This window comes from Phyllobates terribilis, unplaced genomic scaffold (genome assembly GCF_046119375.1).
Source record: "Phyllobates terribilis strain yellow unplaced genomic scaffold, ASM4611937v1 Scaffold_27__1_contigs__length_16484149, whole genome shotgun sequence".
Classification (NCBI taxonomy): Eukaryota; Metazoa; Chordata; class Amphibia; order Anura; family Dendrobatidae; genus Phyllobates; species Phyllobates terribilis.
The window spans coordinates 13,964,357-13,987,994 of record NW_027362787.1 but is presented as its reverse complement, the minus strand read 5'-3'; positions in this window follow the sequence as shown (position 1 = coordinate 13,987,994).

Genomic DNA, 23,638 nt, shown 5'->3' with positions numbered 1-23,638 from the left:
GCATGGTTTACATACACACTGTGGACTGTAATATAAGAAGCAGCCTGTAATAAGCAGCAATGTCATTTGTAGAAACAATGAAGACCAGGAATACAGTGGCTTTGAAAGTATTCAACCCCTCGACTTTTTACTTATTTTGTTACATTACAACCTGTGCTTAAATACTTTTGTAATCCGATTTGTGTGTGATACATCCGCACTAAATAGTCTAAATTAATGAAGTGAGAAAAATATAGGCATACATTTAAATTTATGGGATCAAATAAACAAAAATTGGCATGTGCATATGTATTCCCCCTTTTGCTATGTAGTCTCTTAAAACGTCTGGTGCAAGCAATTACTTTCATAGGTCACATGCTTAGTAAAAGGAAGTCCGCCTGTGTGCAATGTAAGTGTCACATGGTCTGTCAGTATATACTTTACCTTTTCTGAAAAGTAACAGAGGCTTCAACACCATTAAGCAAGAGGCACCGCTAACCAAACAACACCATGAAGACCAAGGAGATCCCCAAACATGTCAGGGACAAAGTTGTTGAGAAGTACAAGTCAGGGTTGGGTTATAGAAAAAATATCCCAATCTCCGAGGATTACCCGGAGCACCATCTAATCCATTATAATCAAATGGAAAAAACCTGGTACCACAACAAACCTGCCAAGAGAGGGTCGCCCACCAAAACTCTCAGCCCGGACAAAGAGGGCATTAATCCGAGAGGCAGCACAGAGGCCGAATGTAACCCTGAAGGAGCTGCAGAGTTCCCAAGCAGAGACTGGAGTATCTGTGCATATGACCACAATAAGCCGTACGCTCCATTGAGTTGGCCTTTATGGAAGAGTGAGCAGAAAAAAATCTTTACAAACATACAAAAATTGTAATGCTCAGTTTGAGTTTGCTTAAAGACATGTCGGAGGCTCCCCGAATGAATGGAGGAAGGTGCTGTGGTCAGATGAGACCAAAATTTAACTTTTTGGCCACCAAGGCAAACGCTATGTGTGGCACCAAACCAACAAAGGTCATCACCCCAAGACCATCAACCATGTTTTTTGGCAGCAAGGACAGGGAAAATGTTCTGAGTCGAGGGGAAAGATGGATGGTGAGAAATACAGGGAGATTCTTTAGCAAAACCTGTTTCAGTCTGTCAGTAATTTGAAACTAGGACGGAGGTTCACTTTCCAACAAGACAATGACCTAAAGCATACTGGTAAAGTAACACTCGAGTGGTTTAAGGGGAAACGTGTAAATGTTTTGGAGTGGCCTAGTCAAAGCCCAGACCTTAATCCAATTGAGAATCTATGGTCAGACTTGAAGATTGCTGTTCACCAGAGGAAACCATCTAACTTGAAGGAGCTGAAGCCGTTTTGCCTTAAGGAATAGGCAACAATCCAGTGGCAAGATGTGGAAAGCTCATAGAGACGTATCCAAAGCAACTTGCAGCTATAATTGCCGCAAAAGGAGGCTCTACAAAGTACTGACTTTAGGGGGGTGAATAGTTATGCACGCTGAAGTTTTCAGTTATTTTGTTCTATTTGTTTGCTTCACAATAAAAAGAACACCAAATGTTCACAATTGTAGTCATGTTCTTTACATGAACTGATGTAAACCCTCAGAAAAAAAAAAGAGATTCCCGGTGGTGAGGTAGTAAAACATGAAAAATGCCGGGGAGGAGGGGGGCCGTTGAATACATTTGCAAGCCACTGTAACTACGGACACAGTAATATGCTGCAGAACAACAAAAACGCAAGAGAAAATGAACTCACCATTTAGTGTACTGCATGTTTTCTCCATAACTCTATGTACAGGGACAGCCGTGATACTGTAATTTACATGCAATGTGCAGCAGCGTGATTTCCATACACACTACGGACTGTAATTTAAGCAGCAGCATTTAATGAGCAGCAATGTAATTTACATATGCACTGAGGACCAGGATCACTCCCGACACTGGAAAATGCTTCAGACAAGAAAAGGCACATGGATAATGCCCTCACTATTTAATATGTTGCACGTTTTCCACCAGCACTGAACAGCCTTGACATTGCAAAATACATGTAATAACATCAGCATGATTTCCATACATTATGCATAGGGCGCCCCCCCTGCCACAGTAATATACATGTAATGCACAGTGAAACTTCCTTACTCTGTAGACAAGGCACCCCCTTGGCAGTGTGATATACGTGTAGTATGCAGGAATGGGATTTAAATGCATTGTCCACAGGGCACCCACCCCCTGCTCTGTGTAATATGCTAAAGACATCAAAAAGCAAATGGTAAAATGAATATCCCATTTTACTTGCTGCAGTGTATTATCTATAGCTGCTGTGAAGTGGGAAACACTCATATAATACATATATACTCGAAAAGACAACAAAGGAACACTCCACTTTGAAAAATGGACCATACAATGGGGAAAAAAAGTATTTTGTCAGCCACCAATTGTGCAAGTTCTCCCACTTTAAAAGATGAGCGAGGCCTGTAATTGACATCATAGGTCGACCTCAACTATGAGACACAAAATGAGAAAACAAATCCTGAAAATCACATTGTCTGATTTGGAAAGAAATTGTTTTCAAATTTTGGTGGAAAATAAGTATTTGGTCAATAACAAACAAGCAAGATTTCTGGCTCTCACAGACCTGTAACTTCTTTAAGAGGCTCCTCTGTCCTCCACTCATTACCTGTAGTACTGGCTCCTCTGTCCTCCACTCATTACCTGTAGTACTGGCTCCTCTGTCCTCCACTCATTACCTGTAGTACTGGCTCCTCTTTCCTCCACTCATTACCTGTAGTACTGGCTCCTCTGTCCTCCACTCATTACCTGTAGTACTGGCTCCTCTGTCCTCCACTCATTACCTGTAGTACTGGCACCTGTTTGAACTTGTTATCAGTATAAAAGACGCCTGTCCGCAACCTCAAACAGTCACACTCCAAACTCCACTATGGTGAAGACCAAAGAGCTGTCGAATGACACCAGAAACAAAATTGTAGCCCTGCACCAGGCTGGGAAGACTGAATCTGCAATAGGCAAGCAGCTTGGTGTGAAGAAATCAACTGTGGGAGCAATAATTAGAAAATGGGACAATCTCCCTCGATCTGGGGCTCCACACAAGACCTCACCCCGTGGGGTCAAAATGATCTCAAGAACAGTGAGCAAAAATCCCATAACCACACATGGGACCTAGTGAATGACCTGCAGAGAGCCGGAACCAACATTACACAGGCTCAGATCCTGCAGTGCCAGACGTGTCCACCTGCTTAAGCCATTACATGTCCGGGCACGTCTGAAGTTTGCTAGAGAGGATTTGGATGATCCAGAAGAGTATTGGGAGAATGTCATATGGTCAGATGAAACCAAAGTAGAACTGTTTGGTAAAAACACAACTCGTCGTGTTTGGAGGAGAAAGAATGCTGAGTTGCATCCAAAGAACACCATACCTACTGTGAAGCATGGGGGTGGCAACATCATGCTTTGGGGCTGTTTATGTGCCAAGGAACCAGGACGACTGATCCATGTACATGAAAGAATGAATGGGGCCATGTATCGTGAGATTTTGAGTGCAAACCTCCTTCCATCAGCAAGGGCATTGAAGATGAAATGTGGCTGGGTCTTTCAGCATGACAATGATGCCAAGTACACCGCCAAGGCAACGAAGGACTAGCTTCGAAAGAAGCATTTCAAGGCCCTGGAGTGGCCTAGCCAGTGTCCAGATCTATACCCTATAGAAAACTTTGGAGGGAGTTGAAAGTCTGTGTTGCCCAGCGACAGCCCCAAAACATCACTGCTCTAGAGGAGATCTGCATAGACGAATGGGCCAACATACCAGCAACAGTGTGTGCCAACCTTGTGAAGACTTACAGAAAACGTTTGACCTCTGTCATTGCCAACAAAGGATATATAACAAAGTATTGAGATGAACTTTTGTAATTGACCAAATACTTATTTTCCACCAAAATTTGAAAAAAAATTCTTTCCAAATCAGACAATGTGATTTTCAGGATTTTTTCTCTCATTTTGTCTCATAGTTGAGGTCTACCTATGATGTCAATTACAGGCCTCGCTCATCTTTTTAAGTGGGAGAACTTGCACAATTGGTGGCTGACTAAATACTTTTTTCCCCACTGTAGCTTGTAAATGCAAGATACACCCTCCTGAAATAGCTACACGTCCTAGTCCACACCACCATATAAAGAACCACGCTGAGTAAAATGTAAAGAAAACAAGAATGCAATGCTCTAAAACTCTCTTATAGCCATATCTTATTCAAAACATACAACACAGATCAGAAGTTGAAAATGTTTCCATTTTAGCTGTAAAAATTTAATTATTTAGAAATTGATGGCAACAACACATCCCTAAAAGTTGGGACAGGGCCATGTCTACCATTGTGTAGCATGCACTCACTCTTCTTTTCACAACAGTCTGTAAACATCTGGGAAGTGAGGAGAACAATTGCTGGAGATTTGAGAAAGGAATGTCGTCTTATTCTTGTCTGTTGTAGGATTCTATTCCACAGTCCTGGGTCATCTCTGCTGGATTTTTCATTTCATAATGCCCTGGACTGCAGGCAGGTAAGTTCATCATCTGAACTCTTTTTCTGTGAAGAGTCCAGATGGATGCAGTATGGGATTTAGCATTGTCTTGCTGAATTATATGTTGCTTGGATGGTAGCATATGTTGTACTAAAACCTTTATATAATACTCAACATTGATGGTACCTATCAAGATGTGACACCTGTGCATGCCATCTAATGCAATCCCATACCATAAGAATGCAGTGGCAAACCTATGGTAAGCAGTGCCCTCCTGGTGGGCACGAGCGTCATTTCCCCAGCACTGCTGCCGTCACCACTTTCCTCAGCCCGCGCGCCATCCCTCTTTCATTAGCGCACAGCCTGATGGGAGGGCACACGGCCTGATGGGAAGGCACGCGTACAGAGGAGAGTGGCAGCGGCACTAATTCTGCGGTAACTTGCGCGCTGGAGAGATGGTGTGTAGGCCCACAGTCAGGACTGCGCTATATGAAGAGACCAGATAGTGTTGTGAGGGGCAGAGGTATTTAATCTGGGGCCTTTAAACAGTATGGAGAATCATGTGGGGCCATTGTACAGTATGGAGCATCATGTGGGGCCATTATACAGTATGGAGCATAATGTGGGGCCATTGTACAGCATGGAGCATCATGTGGGGCCATTATACAGTATGGAGCATCATTAGGGGCTTTTATACAGTATGGAGCACTATGTGGGGCCATTATACAGTATGGAGCATCATGTGGGGCCATTATACTGTATGGAGCATCATGTGGGGCTGTTATACAGTATGGAGCATCATATGGGGCCATTATACAGAATGGAGCATCATGAGGGGCCATTATACAGTACGGAGCATCTTGTGGGGCCATTATACTGTATGGAGCATCATGTGGGGCCGTTATACAGTATGGAGCATCATGTGTGGCCATTATACAGTATGGAGCATCATTAGGGGCTTTTATACAGTATAGAGCACTATGTGGGGCCATTATACAGTATGGAGCATCATGTGGGGCCATTATACAGTATGGAGCATCATGTGAGGCCATTATACAGTATGGAGCATCATGCGGGGCCGTTATACACTATGGAGCATCATGTGGGGCCATTATACAGTATGGAGCATCATTAGGGGCTTTTATACAGTATGGAGCACTATGTGGGGCCATTATACAGTATGGAGCATCATGTGGGGCCATTATACTGTATTGAGCATCATGTGGGGCCGTTATACAGTATGGAGCATCATGTGGGGCCATTATAAAGTATGGAGCATCATGTGGGGCCTTTATAAAGTATGGAGCACTATATGGGGCTATTATACAGTATGGAGCATCATATGGGGTCATTATACAGTATGGAACATCATGTAAGGCCATTATACAGTATGGAGTATCATGTGGGGCCATTATACTGTATGGAGCATCATATGGGGCCGTTATACAGTATGGAGCATCATGTGGGGCCATTATACTGTATGGAGCATCATGATGGGCCATTATACTGTATGGAGCATCATGTGGGGCAGTTATAAAGTATGGATCATCATGTGGGGCCATTATACAGTATGGAGCATCATTAAGGGCTTTTATACAGTATAGAGCACTATGTGGGGCCATTATACAGTATGGAGCATCATGTGGGGCCATTATACTGTATGGAGCATCATGTGGGGCCGTTATACAGTATGGAGCATCATGTGGGGCCATTATACAGTATGGAGCATCATTTGGGGCCATTATAAAGTATGGAGCATCATGTGGGGTCGTTATACAGTATGGAGCATCATGTGGGGCAATTATACAGTATGAAGCATCATGAGGGGCCATTATACAGTATGGAGCATCATGTGGGGCCATTATACAGTATGGAGCATCATGTGGGGCAATTATACAGTATGGAGCATCATCTGGGATCATTATACAGTATGGAGCATCATGTGGGGCCATTATACAGTATGGAGCATCATGTGGGGCCATTATACAGTATAGAGCATCATGTGGGGCCATTATACAGTATGGAACACTATGTGGGACCATTATACAGTATGGAGCATCATGTGGGGCCTTTATAAAGTATGGAGCACTATATGGGGCTATTATACAGTATGGAGCATCATATGGGGTCATTATACAGTATGGAACATCATGTAGGGCCATTATACAGTATGGAGCATCATGTGGGGCCATATTACAGTATGGAGCATGATGAGGGGCCATTATACAGTATGGAGCATCATGTGGGGCCATTATAAAGTATGGAGCATCATGTGGGGCCTTTATAAAGTATGGAGCACTATATGGGGCTATTATACAGTATGGAGCATCATAAGGGGTCATTATACAGTATGGAACATCATGTAGGGCCATTATACAGTATGGAGCATCATGTGGGGCCATTTTATAGTATGGAGCACTATATGGGACTATTATACTGTATAGAGCATCATCTGGGGTCATTATACAGCATGGAGCATCATGTGGGGCCATTATACTGTATGGAGCATCATGTGGGGCCATTATACAGTATGGAGCATCATATGGGGCCATTATACTGTATGGAGCATCATCTGGGGTCATTATATAGTATGGAGCATCATGTGGGGCCATTATACAGTATGGAGCATCATGAGGGGCCATTATACAGTATGGAGCATCATGTGGGGCCATTATAAAGTATGGAGCATCATGTGGGGCCGTTATACAGTATGGAGCATCATGTGGGGCCATTATACAGTATGGAGCATCATTAAGGGCTTTTATACAGTATGGAGCACTATGTGGGGCCATTATACAGTATGGAGCATCATGTGGGGCCATTATACTGTATTGAGCATCATGTGGGGCCGTTATACAGTATGGAGCATCATGTGGGGCCATTATACAGTATGGAGAATGATGAGGGGCCATTATACAGTATGGAGCATCATGTGGGGCCATTATAAAGTATGGAGCATCATGTGGGGCCTTTATAAAGTATGGAGCACTATATGGGGCTATTATACAGTATGGAGCATCATATGGGGTCATTATACAGTATGGAACATCATGCAGGGCCATTATACAGTATGGAGCATCATGTGGGGCCATTATATAGTATGGAGCACTATATGGGGCTATTATACTGTATGGAGCATCATCTGGGGTCATTATATAGCATGGAGCATCATGTGGGGCCATTAGACTGTCTGGAGCATCATGTGGGGCCATTATACAGTATGGAGCATCGTATGGGGCCATTATACTGTATGGAGCATCATCTGGGGTCATTATACAGTATGGAGCATCATGTGGGGCCATTATACAGTATGGAGCATCATGTGGGGCCCATTATTCTGTATGGAGGACTATGTGAGGCCATTAAACTGTATGGAGGACTACGTGGGGCCCATTACACTGTATGGAGTACTATGTGGGGCCCATTATACTGTATGGAGGACTATGTGGGGCCATTACACTGTATGAAGCACGTTTTGTGGCAATTATACTGTATGGAAGACTATGTGGGGCCCATTTGTATGGAGCACTATGTGAGGTCCATTATACTCTTTGGAGCATCATGTGGGGCCCATTACACTGTATGGAGGACTGTGTGGGGCCATTATACTGTATGGAGCACTATGTGGGGCCATTATACAATATGGAACATCATGTGGGGCTTTTATACAGTATGGAGCACTATGTGGGGCCATTATACAGTATGGAGTATCATGTGGGGCCATTATACTGTATGGAGCATCATGTGGGGCCGTTATACAGTATGGAGCATCATGTGGGGCCATTATACTGTATGGAGTATCATGATGGGCCATTATACAGTATGGAGCATCATGTGGGGCCATTATACTGTATGAAGCATCATGTGGGGCAGTTATAAAGTATGGATCATCATGTGGGGCCATTATACAGTATGGAGCATCATTAAGGGCTTTTATACAGTATAGAGCACTATGTGGGGCCATTATACAGTATGGAGCATCATGTGGGGCCATTATACTGTATGGAGCATCATGTGGGGCCGTTATACAGTATGGAGCATCATGTGGGGCCATTATACAGTATGGAGCATCATTTGGGGCCATTATAAAGTATGGAGCATTATGTGGGGTCGTTATACAGTATGGAGCATCATGTGGGGCAATTATACAGTATGGAGCATCATGAGGGGCCATTATACAGTATGGAGCATCATGTGGGGCCATTATAAAGTATGGAGCATCATGTGGGGCCATTTTATAGTATGGAGCACTATATGGGGCTATTATACTGTATGGAGCATCATCTGGGATCATTATACAGTATGGAGCATCATGTGGGGCCATTATACAGTATGGAGCATCATGTGGGGCCATTATACAGTATGGAGCATCATGTGGGGCCATTATACAGTATGGAACACTATGTGGGACCATTATACAGTATGGAGCATCATGTGGGGCCCATTATTCTGTATGGAGGACTATGTGAGGCCATTATACTGTATGGAGGACTATGTGGGGCCCATTATACTGTATGGAGGACTATGTGGGGCCATTACACTGTATGAAGCACTTTTTGTGGCAATTATACTGTATGGAGGACTATGTGGGGCCCATTTGTATGGAGCACTATGTGAGGTCCATTTTGCTGTATGGAAGACTATGTGGGGCCCATTACACTGTATGGAGGACTGTGTGGGGCCATTATACTGTATGGAGCACTATGTGGGGCCATTATACAGCATGGAACATCATGTGGGGCCATTACACTATATGACAGACTATGTGGGGCCATTATACTGTATGGAGCACTATGTGGGGCCTATTACACTGTATGGAGGACTATGTGAGGCCCATTACACTATATGGAGGACTATGTGGGGCCATTAGACTGTATGGAGGACTATGTGGGGCCATTACACTTGTATGAAGCACTTTTGTGGCAATTATACTGTATGGAGCACTATGTGGGGCCAATACAGTGTATGGAGGACTATGTGGGGCCATTACACTATATGGAGCACTGTGTGGGGAAATTACTGTATGGAGCACTTTTTGTGGCCATTATACTGTATGGCGGACTATGTGGGGCCATTATACTGTATTGAGCACTATGTGGGGCCCATTATACTGTATGGAGGACTATGTGGGGCCATTATACTGTATGGAGGACTATGTGGGGCCCATTATACTGTATGGAGGACTTTTTGTGCCCATTATACTGTATGGAGGACTATGTCGGGCCCATTATATTGTATGGAGGACTATGTGGGGTCCATTATACTGTATGGAGGACTATGTGGGGCCATTATACTGTATGGAGGACTTTTTGTGCCCATTATACTGTATGGAGGACTATGTGGGGTCCTTATACCATATGGAGGACTATGTGAGGCCATTATACTGTATGGAGGACTGTGTGGGGATTACAGTTGGAGAATAATACTGTGATGGGGGTCACCATTAGAGTCGTTGTCAAGGGTTCCTGCTGAAAGCTCCCTAGTCATCCTAGTCATCAATTAGGGCTAGGGGAATGCTGTGAGCAGCACGCTCTACCGTGTTGGTTCACCGGTTGGTGTCCACGCCACGGAGGCGTCCTTGCTACCGATCCAGCATCCCAGGGTCCGCCATTGTATGTGTGGTCACACTGCCACTTTTACACCCATGTGTTGGGTGCTGCCGAGATCCTCCTCCTCTTTAGGCCTGCAGCTATCTGCAGCTCTATACGCCGCCACCTAGTGCTCAGACATTTCATGCTGCCAAATCCTTCCTGCTCTGCACAGCGGTATCTTGCAGTGCAGAAGTTTATTAGTTTCATTTTTGGAGTGTTGCTAACTCCCAGCATTGTACCTTGTTAGTTACTACTTGTGTGTGCACTTAACACACTAGTTCATTTCTTTCTCTGTGCTTAGCTGAACATTCCTCCGGGACTCAGCTGCTGCAGCTCCTCTGCAGTCCGATGGACCCCCGATGTGTCCTTTAAGTTTTATTTTATTAAAGGACACGCCAGCATAACATTAGACTAGGCCAGGGTCTGGCTGAGTGTGACGGCTACTGCACAGAGTCAGAACGGCTCATCCTCGATGCAACGCCATATCCAGCAGCTGGAGTCTCGGTTGCAACGAGTAGAACAATGTCCGCCGACTCTGGACATTCCGACTCTGACCGCTCAGGCTGTGGGCCAGACGGTACCCGCCCTAATACCCTCCCCTGTCCCATCTCCTCGCCTAGCGCTTCCAAGTAAGTTTTCTGGGAGCGCTCGGACCTGTCAGGGGTTTCTCAATCAATGTGCGGTGCACTTCGAGTTACAACCGCAGGTGTACCCCACTGATAGGTCTAGGGTGGGATTTATATTTTCCTTGCTTTCTGAGCGGGCGCTGGAGTGGGCTACTCCACTCTGGGAATGGTCGGATCCAGTTGTGTAGACTGTAGCCGGTTTCGCAACAGCCCTCAAACAGGTTTTCTTGGGTCCTGAGGTCACCAATGACACTGCCATGCGTATTCTCGTTATTAGTCAGGCTACGTCGTCCGTAAGCGACTATGCGGTGAGTTTCCGCACCCTAGCAGCTGAGTTGGATTGGCCAGACAAAGCTCTGATTCTCATTTTCTGGAGAGGTCTGGCCTCCCATGTAAAAGATGCATTGGCTACCCGAGAGCTGCCAGTAACGACTGAGGCATTGATTAATCTCGCTACCAGAATTGACCTTCAGTTTGCCGAGAGACGACTGGAGGTGACTGCTGAGAAGCTACAGAAGCGTTCTGCTCTAACCTTCTCAGAGCCTCTGAGTGAGGGTTCGGGCAATTTCGACCCTTCTGTGCCCATGGAGGTGTCACGCACGGAGGGTCTTTGTCTTCCCAAACAGTCAATAAAATCCAGTCTATTGTCCCACACCCCTCGGGTGTCTGGGCGATGCGCCAGTCGCTCTCCGCATGTTAAACGGGGAGTTCTAGTGTCTGTTGGAGGCGAGTCACAAGAAAATGAATTTGTTTCCTCCAAAATTCTGTTGCCTTCCTCAGTCATTCTTGATCAGAAGACTGTGGAGATAGGAGCTTGTGTGGACTCGGGAGCAGAGGCAAACTTTATGTCCGCGTCTTTCGCTCAGAGCCACTGTGGGTGTGTGGGGGTGCATTGCTGGTGACACTGTTGGGGATTTATTCAAAATTGAAGGCATACTGAACCAGCATGGCTACCACAGCATCTTGCAGCAGCATGCTATTCCTTCCGGTTTGCGTTTTGTTGGCCCATCATTTATTTATCAACAGGACAATGACCCCTAACACACCTCCAGGCTGTGTAAGGGTTATTTGACCAAGAAGGAGAGTGATGGGGTGCTACGCCAGATGACCGGGCCTCCACAGTCACCAGACCTGAACCCAATCGAGATGGTTTGGGGTTAGCTGCACCGCAGAGTGAAGGCAAAAGGGCCAACAAGTGCTAAGCATCTCTGGGAACTCCTTCGAGATTGTTGGGAGACCATTTCCTGTGACTACCTCTTGAAGCTCATCAAGAGAATGCCAAGAGTGTGCAAAGCAGTCATCAAAGCAAAAGGTGGCTACTTTGAAGAACCTAGAATATAAGCCATATTTTCAGTTGTTTCACACTTTTTTGTTAAGTATATAATTCCACATGTGTTAATTCATAGTTTTGATGCCTTCAGTGTGAATGTCCAATTTTCATAGTCAAGAAAATACAGAAAAATCTTTAAATGAGAAGGTGTGTCCAAAATTTTTGTCTGTACTGTATGTATATATATATATATATATATATATATATATATATATATATATATCTCTATATCTCTATATATATCTATATATATATACATATATATATATAGAATGTCAGCTCTTTTGTCACAAAATGTAATGGATAAACATCACTGTAATCTAAACAATATAAATAAAATCAAAAGCCTACAATGAAGATGATACACAAAGGTGGCCTTTCGCTGTAGTAGTGTGACTTGAATGGACGGTCTCCAGCTTCATGTGCCCCTCTTGACTGCAGTGAAGCTTCCAGGCTGCAGGTGACTGGTGTTACCCTCTATAATTCCAGATTTACATGTCACAGATTCTCATTTTACCTCTTGTTTCATTTCTGGTTAGACCTATTGGTGGAGGCTTCTGAATACCTGATTTTTGGTATTTTTATTTTTAGGTTTTTAACTATCCTTCTTGCAATGAGGTTTCTAAAAGAAAGATGGAGTTGCAGTTACATACGGTCACACACAGGAGTAACGCCTTATACGTTTAGCGACAGTATATCATGTCATGCTATACAATGCAGTCACATAGGGAAGCTGTACATTTTTTGTGAACAGCTGGACAACTCCTTGAACTATTACAGGAATCACATGTAAGTTGCTATTGTTGTGTTTGTCCGTTGAGAATGATATCTATTGCTAAGATAGTTCTAAGCATTTCTTCTTTGATTATCTTTTATGCATTATTATATATCATGCCCTTTGGAAGTGCATTGAGCTGTGGGTTGAATTGCTGCAAAAAGGGAAAAAAAAAACTCTTTAAATCTTCTTCTTTAGCGAGTGTAAACAAGCTGAGTGTGACCGGAGCGTAAGTGCAAACGGAAGTAAGTGCGTGACTTGTTTTTCAGTGAAGAGGTATTTGGGAATCCTGCAGAAAATACCTGTGTGAATTGCTGTGAGTTGTTGAATTGTGACCTGCTGAGTGCTTTTCTACCTGTTTAGTTTTATTGGGCTTTTTAAAACCTATTTTCTCTCTACAGTTTTACAGTCTCCTATTTTACTACCTGTGTATTTAAGGGTTAACTAAATTGCACTTAAATCCTGACTTGTAGCTATACTCACAAGGTGTTACTTAAGGGTGAGGGGTCATAATTAAGGGTTTATAAGGAGCAGCTGGTTGGGGCATCCAGTCCTTTGGAAGTGCATTGAGCTGTGGGTTGAATTGCTGCTAAAAGGGGAAAAAAAAAACCTCTTTAAATCTTCTTCCTTAGCCAGTATGAAGGAGCTGAGTGTGACTGGAGTGTAAGTGCAAACGGAAGTAAGTGAGTGACTTGTTCTTCAGTGACTTGGATTCAGGGAGTTTGGAAGGGAGGAATTTGGACTGAATGGCTGTCTGTATTTTATTAATTCTTTACATTTCTTTTTACTTAACATTTCTATCTAGTGCAATCCCCATTAGGAAATGAGCTCCATTATTGACAATGCTATCCAGTGTACATCTTGCCACATATATGTGTGGCACCCCAGGGGTCTGGTTTCCACAGTAATAGCAGTATTACGTCTGTGAGCAGGTGGGAGGTCTCCTGGGCAGGAATCCTAAGCATGCCACACCTCCTGCCCAGTCCTGGGAGGGGAAGAACTTCCCCTACATAAACTGGGGCTGAGGCAGGGTTAGAGAGAGGAGTTCCAGACAGAGACGGAGTCTGGTCTGGACACGCAGAAACAGGGACAGATAGACATCAGGAGCTCTGTAGGAGCCAAGGAGAAGCGCCAGGGGCTGGAGCTGTGCAGAGCTCGCCCTGGGAGAAGGTACTAAAACCGGACACAGGAGTCCGAGGCTGTGGGGACTAAGATATACCCAGCAGCAGAATCCATCCGGCAGGGGATTCCAGGTCCTCTGGCCATAAAAGCCCGGAGGCTCAGTCACAACGAAGGGACCAGCACCGCCATCCCGGAGCGGAGGCTAACAGGAGGCCCCAGGTCACCAGCCATACGGGTGAGCACCACACGGTATACCCAGGGACGTGGGCTACTTGTAACCGCCGAAAGCAGGGTAGCCAGGAAGGGTACAGACTAATGGGAAGGCCTACAACTCCACCTGGACAGGGGAACTCCGGCTTACTCGCAGACTAACCAGGCCCCAACTACTAGCCAGTACTCCCGGGGGAATTTGCCTTGTACCATCAGTAAAGGCCCTGAACTGTACCCTCGCGTCTCCGTGCTTCCTTGTCGCACCGTTAGTGCTGGGACATCCACACCATCACTCCCAACATCACCCACATCCGCTGCCCTGAGGCCATACCTCTCCCGTTGGGGGTTATATCAACATTGCTGCACACCTATACCACCGGCCTCAGCGGTCTGCCCTGCAGCGGCGGTTTCATAACCGCATTCAACGGGTGGCGTAGTCGGACACTAATACCATCATACCAATAACTGCCACTTAGTTTGACCACCCTGGGCACGGACCGGGTCACCGCCACACGAAGACTACTACCCCCATCGGATCCGGCTCCGGGTATCCCCCGCGTGCACGCGCGCCGCACTACAGCACTGGCCCAGGGGGTGAGTCAACTTTGGCGTAGTCGGCAGGATTACGTGCCCGCAACCACCGGGTACTGCGTGCCTGAAAAAAAGAGACTTTTATACTTACCTGTGGTGAAGTTTCCCGCCGTCCGGAGTCATTTCCCGCCATCTGGAGCCGATTCCCGCCATCCGACGCCATCTTCTGCCTTCTTCCTGCCATCCGTGGAGTTTTCCCGCCATTGGACGCCATCCTGAGGGCACCGCGTGGGAAGAAGAGGGGCGTGGACTCCGAAAGCCCGCGAGAACTGAAGCCCCGCCTCACGTCCAGACGTTGCGTAAGGTCCTGGAAGGAGCCCAGCAGACGCCGACGTCACAGGAGCGCGACGGAAGGTCCTCAACCCTGACGATCCACTGCGGAGCCGCGGCCTACGGAAGAGGATCATCGCAAGGTAGGCCACGGTCCACTAGGGGGGAGGAGGATGTCGGATACGGAGGAGAGCTTCACCGCCACAGCCGCCGCCAGCGCCACCGCTGCTGCGGTCATGCCTTTCACCATGCCCTATATCCCGGGGGCAGCCTGGCTACCCCAGTACTCAGGGGAGTCACATACCCTAAATGACTTCAGAGAAAGGCTGGATAGCCTCTTCCAGGTGTATCCCCTGACGGAGGCGCAAAAAGTGAGCATCCTGGTGGCCCAATTAATCGGGGCAGCCCAAAGGGAGGTAAAGTCCTGGCCACCTGGGAGGAAGAGTACTGTCAGAGACATACTAACCCGGCTGAAAGACACATTTGACACCCGCACCTCAGCCGAAATAAAACTAAGATTTTATGGGTGCAAACAACGGGCACATGAGAGTATAAGAGACTATGCTCTAAACCTACAAGAGGCCCTGAGAGCCATTAAGCAGGCAGACCCTGACAGCGTGGGAAATGAAGATAAGCTGTTGACTGAACAATTCATTGAGGGTCTACTGTGCAATGCCCACCGAACCCAGTTGCGGGCGATGGCCTTACAGGACCCTGACCTGGACTTTGCACAGTTCAAGGACAGAGCCATCCGGGTGCTCCGAGAACCGGCACCAGGTGGTGCTGTGACCCACAGGCGCCCTGCTATCACTTATCACCAGGAGACGGCGCCCTTGTCTGCAGGGCCTGTGGGAGCTGATGCGCAGGCTTTAAACAGTGACCCGGCTACAGACCTGCACCATCAGGTCCAAGAGCTAACTAAAAGCGTTGCCGCGCTAACCCGAACTGTGCAGTCTTTACAGGTTTCTACTGCAGGGAAGATCGAGCTGGCATCCGGACCGGAGGACATCCCGTGGCGCCGACCAAGGAGGACCCCACCGGCCAGAGGAAGACCCAGCGATCGATACAACGAGGACGGACGACTTATTTGCCGCCGCTGCAATCAACCCGGACATGTGGCAAGGTACTGTCATTTAAACGGGCACAACCTGGGGTAGAGGGCCAACCCCCAGGCATAAGACCATCAGGCCCATCAAACTGGCGTGATAAATACGTAGGGGGACGTCCAATCTTGCCTGTGGTACTGGATGGCATTCCTATGAGTGCCCTACTAGACACTGGGTCACAGGTCACCACCATCCCGTACGTGCTCTTCAAGCAGTACTGGAATGATTCGGACATAACCCACTACCCAGACGACGACCTGAGTATCATCGCCAGCAATGGTCAGCCCGTGCCGCAGGTGGGATTCAAGGAGGTGACCATTAAAATCGGTAAAGTCGAACTGGCGGCACAAGGACTGATTATAGTGGACATAGACCGTCATGAGAGTCACCCTAGAATCACCCTGGGAACCAATGTAATTGAAAATTGTCTTGCAGAGGTGATTCTCATTTTACAGCAGGTTGCCAAGAACGCCAGTTCCGGCCAGCAGCGTGTGCTCCAAAAAGAGATCCGGGCACTGATGAAGCGGCAACAGGTGGAACTATCTGGTGGTGAGATAGGTAGCGTGAGAATGTGTGACCCGTTCCCTATTGCCATGCCCCCAAAAAGTGAGATGATGATTTGGTGCCGGGCAGCTATTGGTCTAAGAGGTAGAGACTACCAAGCAATGGTAGAACCCGTCTACTCAGACAGTAGGCCCACCATTTTGACAGCACGGGGGGTGGTCGATGTACGCCATGGGAGGGTGCCCGTTCGCATCATAAATATCGGTGAGAGAGAAGTACACCTGCCCCGGTATGCCACGCTAGCTAAATTGTTCACCATAAACCAGAATTCTGTACAGGCCGTGGAACCCTTGCCTCCATCTCAACCAGAGGAAGGTAACGGCTCTAAGAAACCAGTGGAGGACTGGTGTCAGCAACTACATCTGGGTACTGACTCCACTCCCTCACACCAGAAACAAGGAGTCTATCGGGTGGTTCAAGAGTACGAGAGAGTGTTTAGTAAACACCCGTTAGACTTCGGGCGAGTAAAGGGGGTAGAACACCACATCCCCACGGGAGACCATCCTCCCATAAAGGAGAGATACCGACCCGTACCCCCTGCACACTACCAACACGCCAAGGGGATGCTTAGAGACATGAAGGAGGCTGGGGTAATCAGGGACAGCTGTAGCCCCTGGGCAGCTCCACTAGTCTTAGTGAAAAAGAAGGACAACACTATGAGAATGTGTGTAGACTACAGGAAGGTCAACCGTATCGCACACAAAGATGCGTACCCGTTACCAAGGATAGAAGAGTCCTTAGCTGCATTAAAATCTGCTAACTTCTTCTCTACTTTGGATCTCACTAGCGGGTACTGGCAGGTTCCTGTAGCAGAGGCAGACCGAGAGAAGACCGCATTCACCACCCCGATGGGTCTCAGCAAATTTAACTGTATGCCGTTCGGGCTCTGCAACGCACCAGGAACCTTCCAACGGTTGATGGAATGCTATCTGGGACACCGGAACTTCGAGACGGTCCTGTTATACCTGGACGATGTCATAGTCTATTCCAAGACCTACGAGGACCACCTGAAACACCTGGCAGAAGTGTTCGAAGCTCTGGCAAACTACGGCCTAAAGGTGAAACCCTCCAAGTGTCACCTCCTGAAACCAAAGGTGCAATACCTGGGACACGTGGTGAGTGCTGACGGAGTGGCTCCTGACCCTGATAAGATCACCGTGATTAAGGACTGGCCAAGACCCTCCAGCATAAAGGAAGTGCGGCAGTTCCTCGGGTTGGTAGGCTACTATCGAAGATTCATTCCCGGTTTCACCAAAATGGCAGCTCCTATGCAGGACCTCCTGATAGGTCAATCTCGAAAAGCCAAAAACCAGAAGCCGCCCTTCAGGTGGGAAAAGCTGGAAGAGGAGTCCTTTTGCCAGCTGAAGATGGCCCTCACGGGGGATGAAATCCTGGCATATCCAGACTACAGCCAGCCCTTTATCCTCCACACAGACGCAAGTAACATCGGGCTAGGAGCCGTGCTGTCCCAGATCCAGCAAGGAAAAGAACGAGTAATCGCTTACGCTAGCCGAAAGCTACGACCCACCGAGAGGAACCCTGAGAATTATAGCTCATTCAAGCTGGAGTTCCTGGCAGTAGTGTGGGCAGTGACCGAACGTTTCAAGCATTACCTTGCCTCCTCCAAATTCATCGTGTACACGGATAACAACCCGTTGACACACCTGGACACTGCAAGGCTCGGTGCTCTGGAACAGAGATGGATGGCTCGCCTGTCCAACTTTGAATTCACCATCAAATACCGGGCAGGACGCTCAAATGCCAACACGGATGCCCTGTCTAGAATGCCGAACTTACCGGACGTAGGGGAAGATCCAGAAGATCTGGAAGAAGTTGAGCTCCCTGCGTTCCACCGTCATGGGATTACCCTGTATTCCCACCGTGTGAAGGACAGACGCTCCGCGACGTTCAATCCCTTGCCCCACTACAACTGGGCGGAGACGCAAGATAGTGATCCTGCAGTCCGTCTGGTGAAGGAAATGCTGACCCAAGCCGATGCCAGTCTGGACCCAGACGCCCCAGAGGAGACTAAGCAACTGTGGAAGGAGAAAAGTAGGCTGTTCCTCTACAGGGAGAAGTTGTGCCGGAGAATGGTTAACTCTCGAACACATGAGTTGACCTGGCAGGTAGTGGTCCCCAGACGAGACGCGGCTATGATTCTGGAGGCGTACCACAACGGAGCAGGACATTTCGGGTGGAAGAAGCTGGAGTTCTTATTGCGTGAATGGTTCTACTGGGTAGGCATGAGAGGAGCCATCGAGAGGTGGTGCAGAGACTGTGGACCGTGCCACCTAAGAAGGAAGGACCGTGCCAGCCAGAAGACTCCCTTGCAGCCCATCATCACCCGACAGCCACTGGAACTGGCAGCCCTGGACCATGTGAAACTGGCTCCAAGCAGATCTGGGTATGTCTACGCCCTCACAATCGTAGATCATTACTCCCGGTTCCTGGTGGTGGTCCCGGTCAAGGACTTAACGGCTCAAACAGCAGCTAGAGCCTTCCAGCAGCACTTCTGCCGTCCACACGGGTACCCGGACCAAGTGCTGACAGACCAAGGGCCAGCCTTCGAAGCGGAAGTCTTCCAGGAGTTCTGCAACCTGTATGGCTGCACGAAGATAAGAACAACGCCCTATCACCCACAGACTAATGGACTCTGCGAGAAGATGAACCAGGTGGTGATAGACCTCCTGAAAACATTGCCCCTGGAAGAACGCAGTCTGTGGCCTGAGAAGCTGCCTGATCTGGTGGACCTATACAACCACATCCCTGTAGGTTCTACCAACTGTACCCCGGCTTACCTAATGAGAGCGAGGCCTGGTAAGCTGCCTATCGACCTGGATATGGGAGTCCTGACGCCCGAGGACACCTCGCCAGAGGCAGACTGGGATACAGGACGGCAGCAGCAGTATCGGAAAGTGCAGGAGAGCGTGGAGCGAAGTCTGTCTCAAGCTAGAGAAAGGCAAGAGAGGGCTTATAATCAGTATGCTCCCGCTGTTCCCCTGGTACCTGGAGAGCAGGTCTTGAAGAGGAAAAGACGGCTCCACAAGTTGGACGACCAGTGGGAGAAGGACCCGTACACCGTACTGCCATCAAGCCATGAGAACCCAAAGATTTGCGTGATCAGTAAGGATGGAGGAGAAACCACAGCCGTTGTCTCCAGAGACCACCTGAAGAAGTGTCCCGAGCAGCTGCAAAACCCTGAAGAGGAAGATCAAGAAAACCCTCGACCCGCAGAGGAAAGGGAAGAAATGATCAGGACTGTACTCGGAGACTTCCCCCGGTCTTGGACACAAGTAAACGGTGCTGTCGTGGTACCCGTCCTCACCTTTCTCCAGCCGGTCCCGCAAGTGCCTACAGAGGAACCAGTAGAGCTGGAAGAGCAGCCGACCCAAGAGGCAGAAGAGTCCACGCCAGCAGTACAGGAGGATCAACCCTCTGCTAGTAGTGAGCCTGCCGTGCCCCTAGTGAGCCAAAGAGTGCGCAGAAAGCTGCCCAGCCTGCCCATAACACCTCCTACACCCTGTAGTGCAGGACCAGTTAGTGAGCTCCGTAGGTCCACTAGGGTTACCAGAGGCCAGATGCCCGTACGTTGGAGAATCTAAGTTGGCTAGTTGCTTTAACTATTTTATGTTTACCTGTTTTGTTGTAGCCGTTGCTAATTATGTTTTTCAGTTACAGATTTCTTTATATGGACTGACAGGTTATGGACAGTGAGTAACCGGAACTCTGTTGTAAATATGTTTGGAGTGTAACCCAGGAATGGACTAAAGACTGTTAAAGACTCGGGGCAGGACAGACCCCTACCTGGTTACGGCTCCCTGTTCTTTGGTGAAATGGACACCCTTATTGCTTCCCGGTTACGGACACGCCGTGACCATCTCATGTATTTAATTGTTATTGTTTATACCCTGTTATGTTTTGAAAAAAAAAAAATATGTTTAGTCCGGGAGTACTAAATTTCACTAGGGGGGAATGTGGCACCCCAGGGGTCTGGTTTCCACAGTAATAGCAGTATTACGTCTGTGAGCAGGTGGGAGGTCTCCTGGGCAGGAATCCTAAGCATGCCACACCTCCTACCCAGTCCTGGGAAGGGAAGAACTTCCCCTACATAAACTGGGGCTGAGGCAGGGTTAGAGAGAGGAGTTCCAGACAGAGACGGAGTCTGGTCTGGACACGCAGAAACAGGGACAGATAGACATCAGGAGCTCTGTAGGAGCCAAGGAGAAGCGCCAGGGGCTGGAGCTGTGCAGAGCTCGCCCTGGGAGAAGGTACTAAAACCGGACACAGGAGTCCGAGGCTGTGGGGACTAAGATATACCCAGCAGCAGAATCCATCCGGCAGGGGATTCCAGGTCCTCTGGCCATAAAAGCCCGGAGGCTCAGTCACAACGAAGGGACCAGCACCGCCATCCCGGAGCGGAGGCTAACAGGAGGCCCCAGGTCACCAGCCATACGGGTGAGCACCACACGGTATACCCAGGGACGTGGGCTACTTGTAACCGCCGAAAGCAGGGTAGCCAGGAAGGGTACAGACTAACGGGAAGGCCTACAACTCCACCTGGCCAGGGGAACTCCGGCTTACTCGCAGACTAACCAGGCCCCAACTACTAGCCAGTACTCCCGGGGGAATTTGCCTTGTACCATCAGTAAAGGCCCTGAACTGTACCCTCGCGTCTCCGTGCTTCCTTGTCGCACCGTTAGTGCTGGGACATCCACACCATCACTCCCAACATCACCCACATCCGCTGCCCTGAGGCCATACCTCTCCCGTTGGGGGTTATATCAACATTGCTGCACACCTATACCACCGGCCTCAGCGGTCTGCCCTGCAGCGGCGGTTTCATAACCGCATTCAACGGGTGGCGTAGTCGGACACTAATACCATCATACCAATAACTGCCACTTAGTTTGACCACCCTGGGCGCGGACCGGGTCACCGCCACACGAAGACTACTACCCCCATCGGATCCGGCTCCGGGTATCCCCAGCGCGCACGCGCGCCGCACTGCAGCACTGGCCCAGGGGGTGAGTCATATGAAATCCTTGAAAGGCCGGTCGTGGATGCATACTGCTGTGCTAGATGTGTGCACATTGTGCATTTGGAAGCCCAGGTACTGGATCTAAATGAGCAGCTGGCAACACTGAGATCCATTGACAATATGGAAAGGAGTCTGCTGCTCACTGAGGAGCTGCTCACTGGGGTAGATGTGGGGGAGGGTGGTAGTAGGGAGCTGCAGGACAGTGAGGCAGCTAGCTGGGTGACAGTTAGAAGGTGGGGTAGAGGGAAGAGTGCCAGGGAGGCTAGTCCTGATCTGGCACACCCCAATAAGTTTGCAAAGTTGGCAGATGAGGGGGGTGTCAGTACAGGGGTAGTACTGCTGCAGCAAGGCATGTCCTCTGAAAGCCGGAGGAGTGTTAGCTCCAGTAAGGGGGGAGATAAGAGAGCAGGGCAAGCAAGGCAGGTGCTGGTAGTGGGGGACTCAATTATTAGGGGAACAGATAGGGCAATCTGTCACAAAGACAGGGATCGTCGAACAGTGTGCTGCCTACCTGGCGCTCGAGTCCGGCACATCGCTGATCGGGTTGACAGATTAATGGGAGGGGCTGGTGAGGACCCAGCGGTCATGGTGCACATTGGCACAAATGACAAAGTTAGAGGTAGGTGGAAGGTCCTTAAAGATAATTTCAGGGAATTAGGCTGCAAGCTTAAAGCTAGGACCTCCAAGGTGGTATTCTCTGAAATACTACCTGTACCACGTGCCACGCCAGAGAGGCAATGGGAGATTAGGGAGATAAATAAGTGGCTCAAGAACTGGTGTAGGAAGGAGGGGTTTGGGTTCCTGGAGAACTAGGCTGACTTCTCAGTTGGCTACAGATTCTACGCTAGAGACGAGCTGCACCTCAATGGGGAGGGTGCAGCTTCGCTGGGGGAGAAAGGTTGGAGGAGTGTTTAAACTAGTGATTGGGGAGGAGGGTATTCATTTTATAGGTGGGGAAGATAGTGTAGATAGTGACCTGGGCACATATAAAGACATTGGGGGTGGGGTTAGAACAGTCAATATAGTAAGAAGGAATAGAGGTACAGAGAGATGCATAAAATACATGTACACTAATGCCAGAAGCCTCGCCAACAAAATGGAGGAATTAGAATTAATTTTGTTGGAAAATAATTATGACATGGTGGGGATATCTGAGACATGGCTGGACGAGAGCCATGACTGGTCAGTTAATTTACAGGGCTATAGTCTGTTCAGAAATGACCATACAAACAAGCGAGGGGGGGTGTGTGTTTATATGTAAAATCATCCTTAAAACCCATCTTGCGTGAGAATATATGTGAATCTAATGAAAACGTAGAGTCCCTGTGGGTGTAGATAAGGGGAGGGGGGAAAAATAATAAATTACTGATAGAGGTTTGCTATAAGTCTCCAAAAATAATGGAAGCAGCGGAGAATATCCTCATAAAGCAAATAGATGAAGCAGCGACTCAAGGAGAAATCATTATTCTGGGGGACTTCAACTACCCTGAAATACATTGGGAAACGGAAACCTGTAGTTCAAGCAAAGGTAATAGGTTTTTGACAACTATGAGAGACTTTCACAACTGGTGCAGGACCCAACAAGAAGGGGGGCACTGCTAGACCTAATATTAAACAACAGGCCAGACTGCATATCAAATATACGAGTTGAGGGTCACTTGGGTAATATTGATCACAAAATAATAAGTTTTCATGTATCCTTTAATAAGATGTGTAGTAGAGGGGTTACAAGGACACTAAACTTCAGGAAGGCAAATTTCCAATGGTTGAGAGATGATCTTAGTGCAATAAACTGGGACGATATCCTGAGACATAAAACTACACAAAGCAAATGGGAGACATTTATTAGCATCCTGAATAGGACCTGTGCACAATATATACCCTATG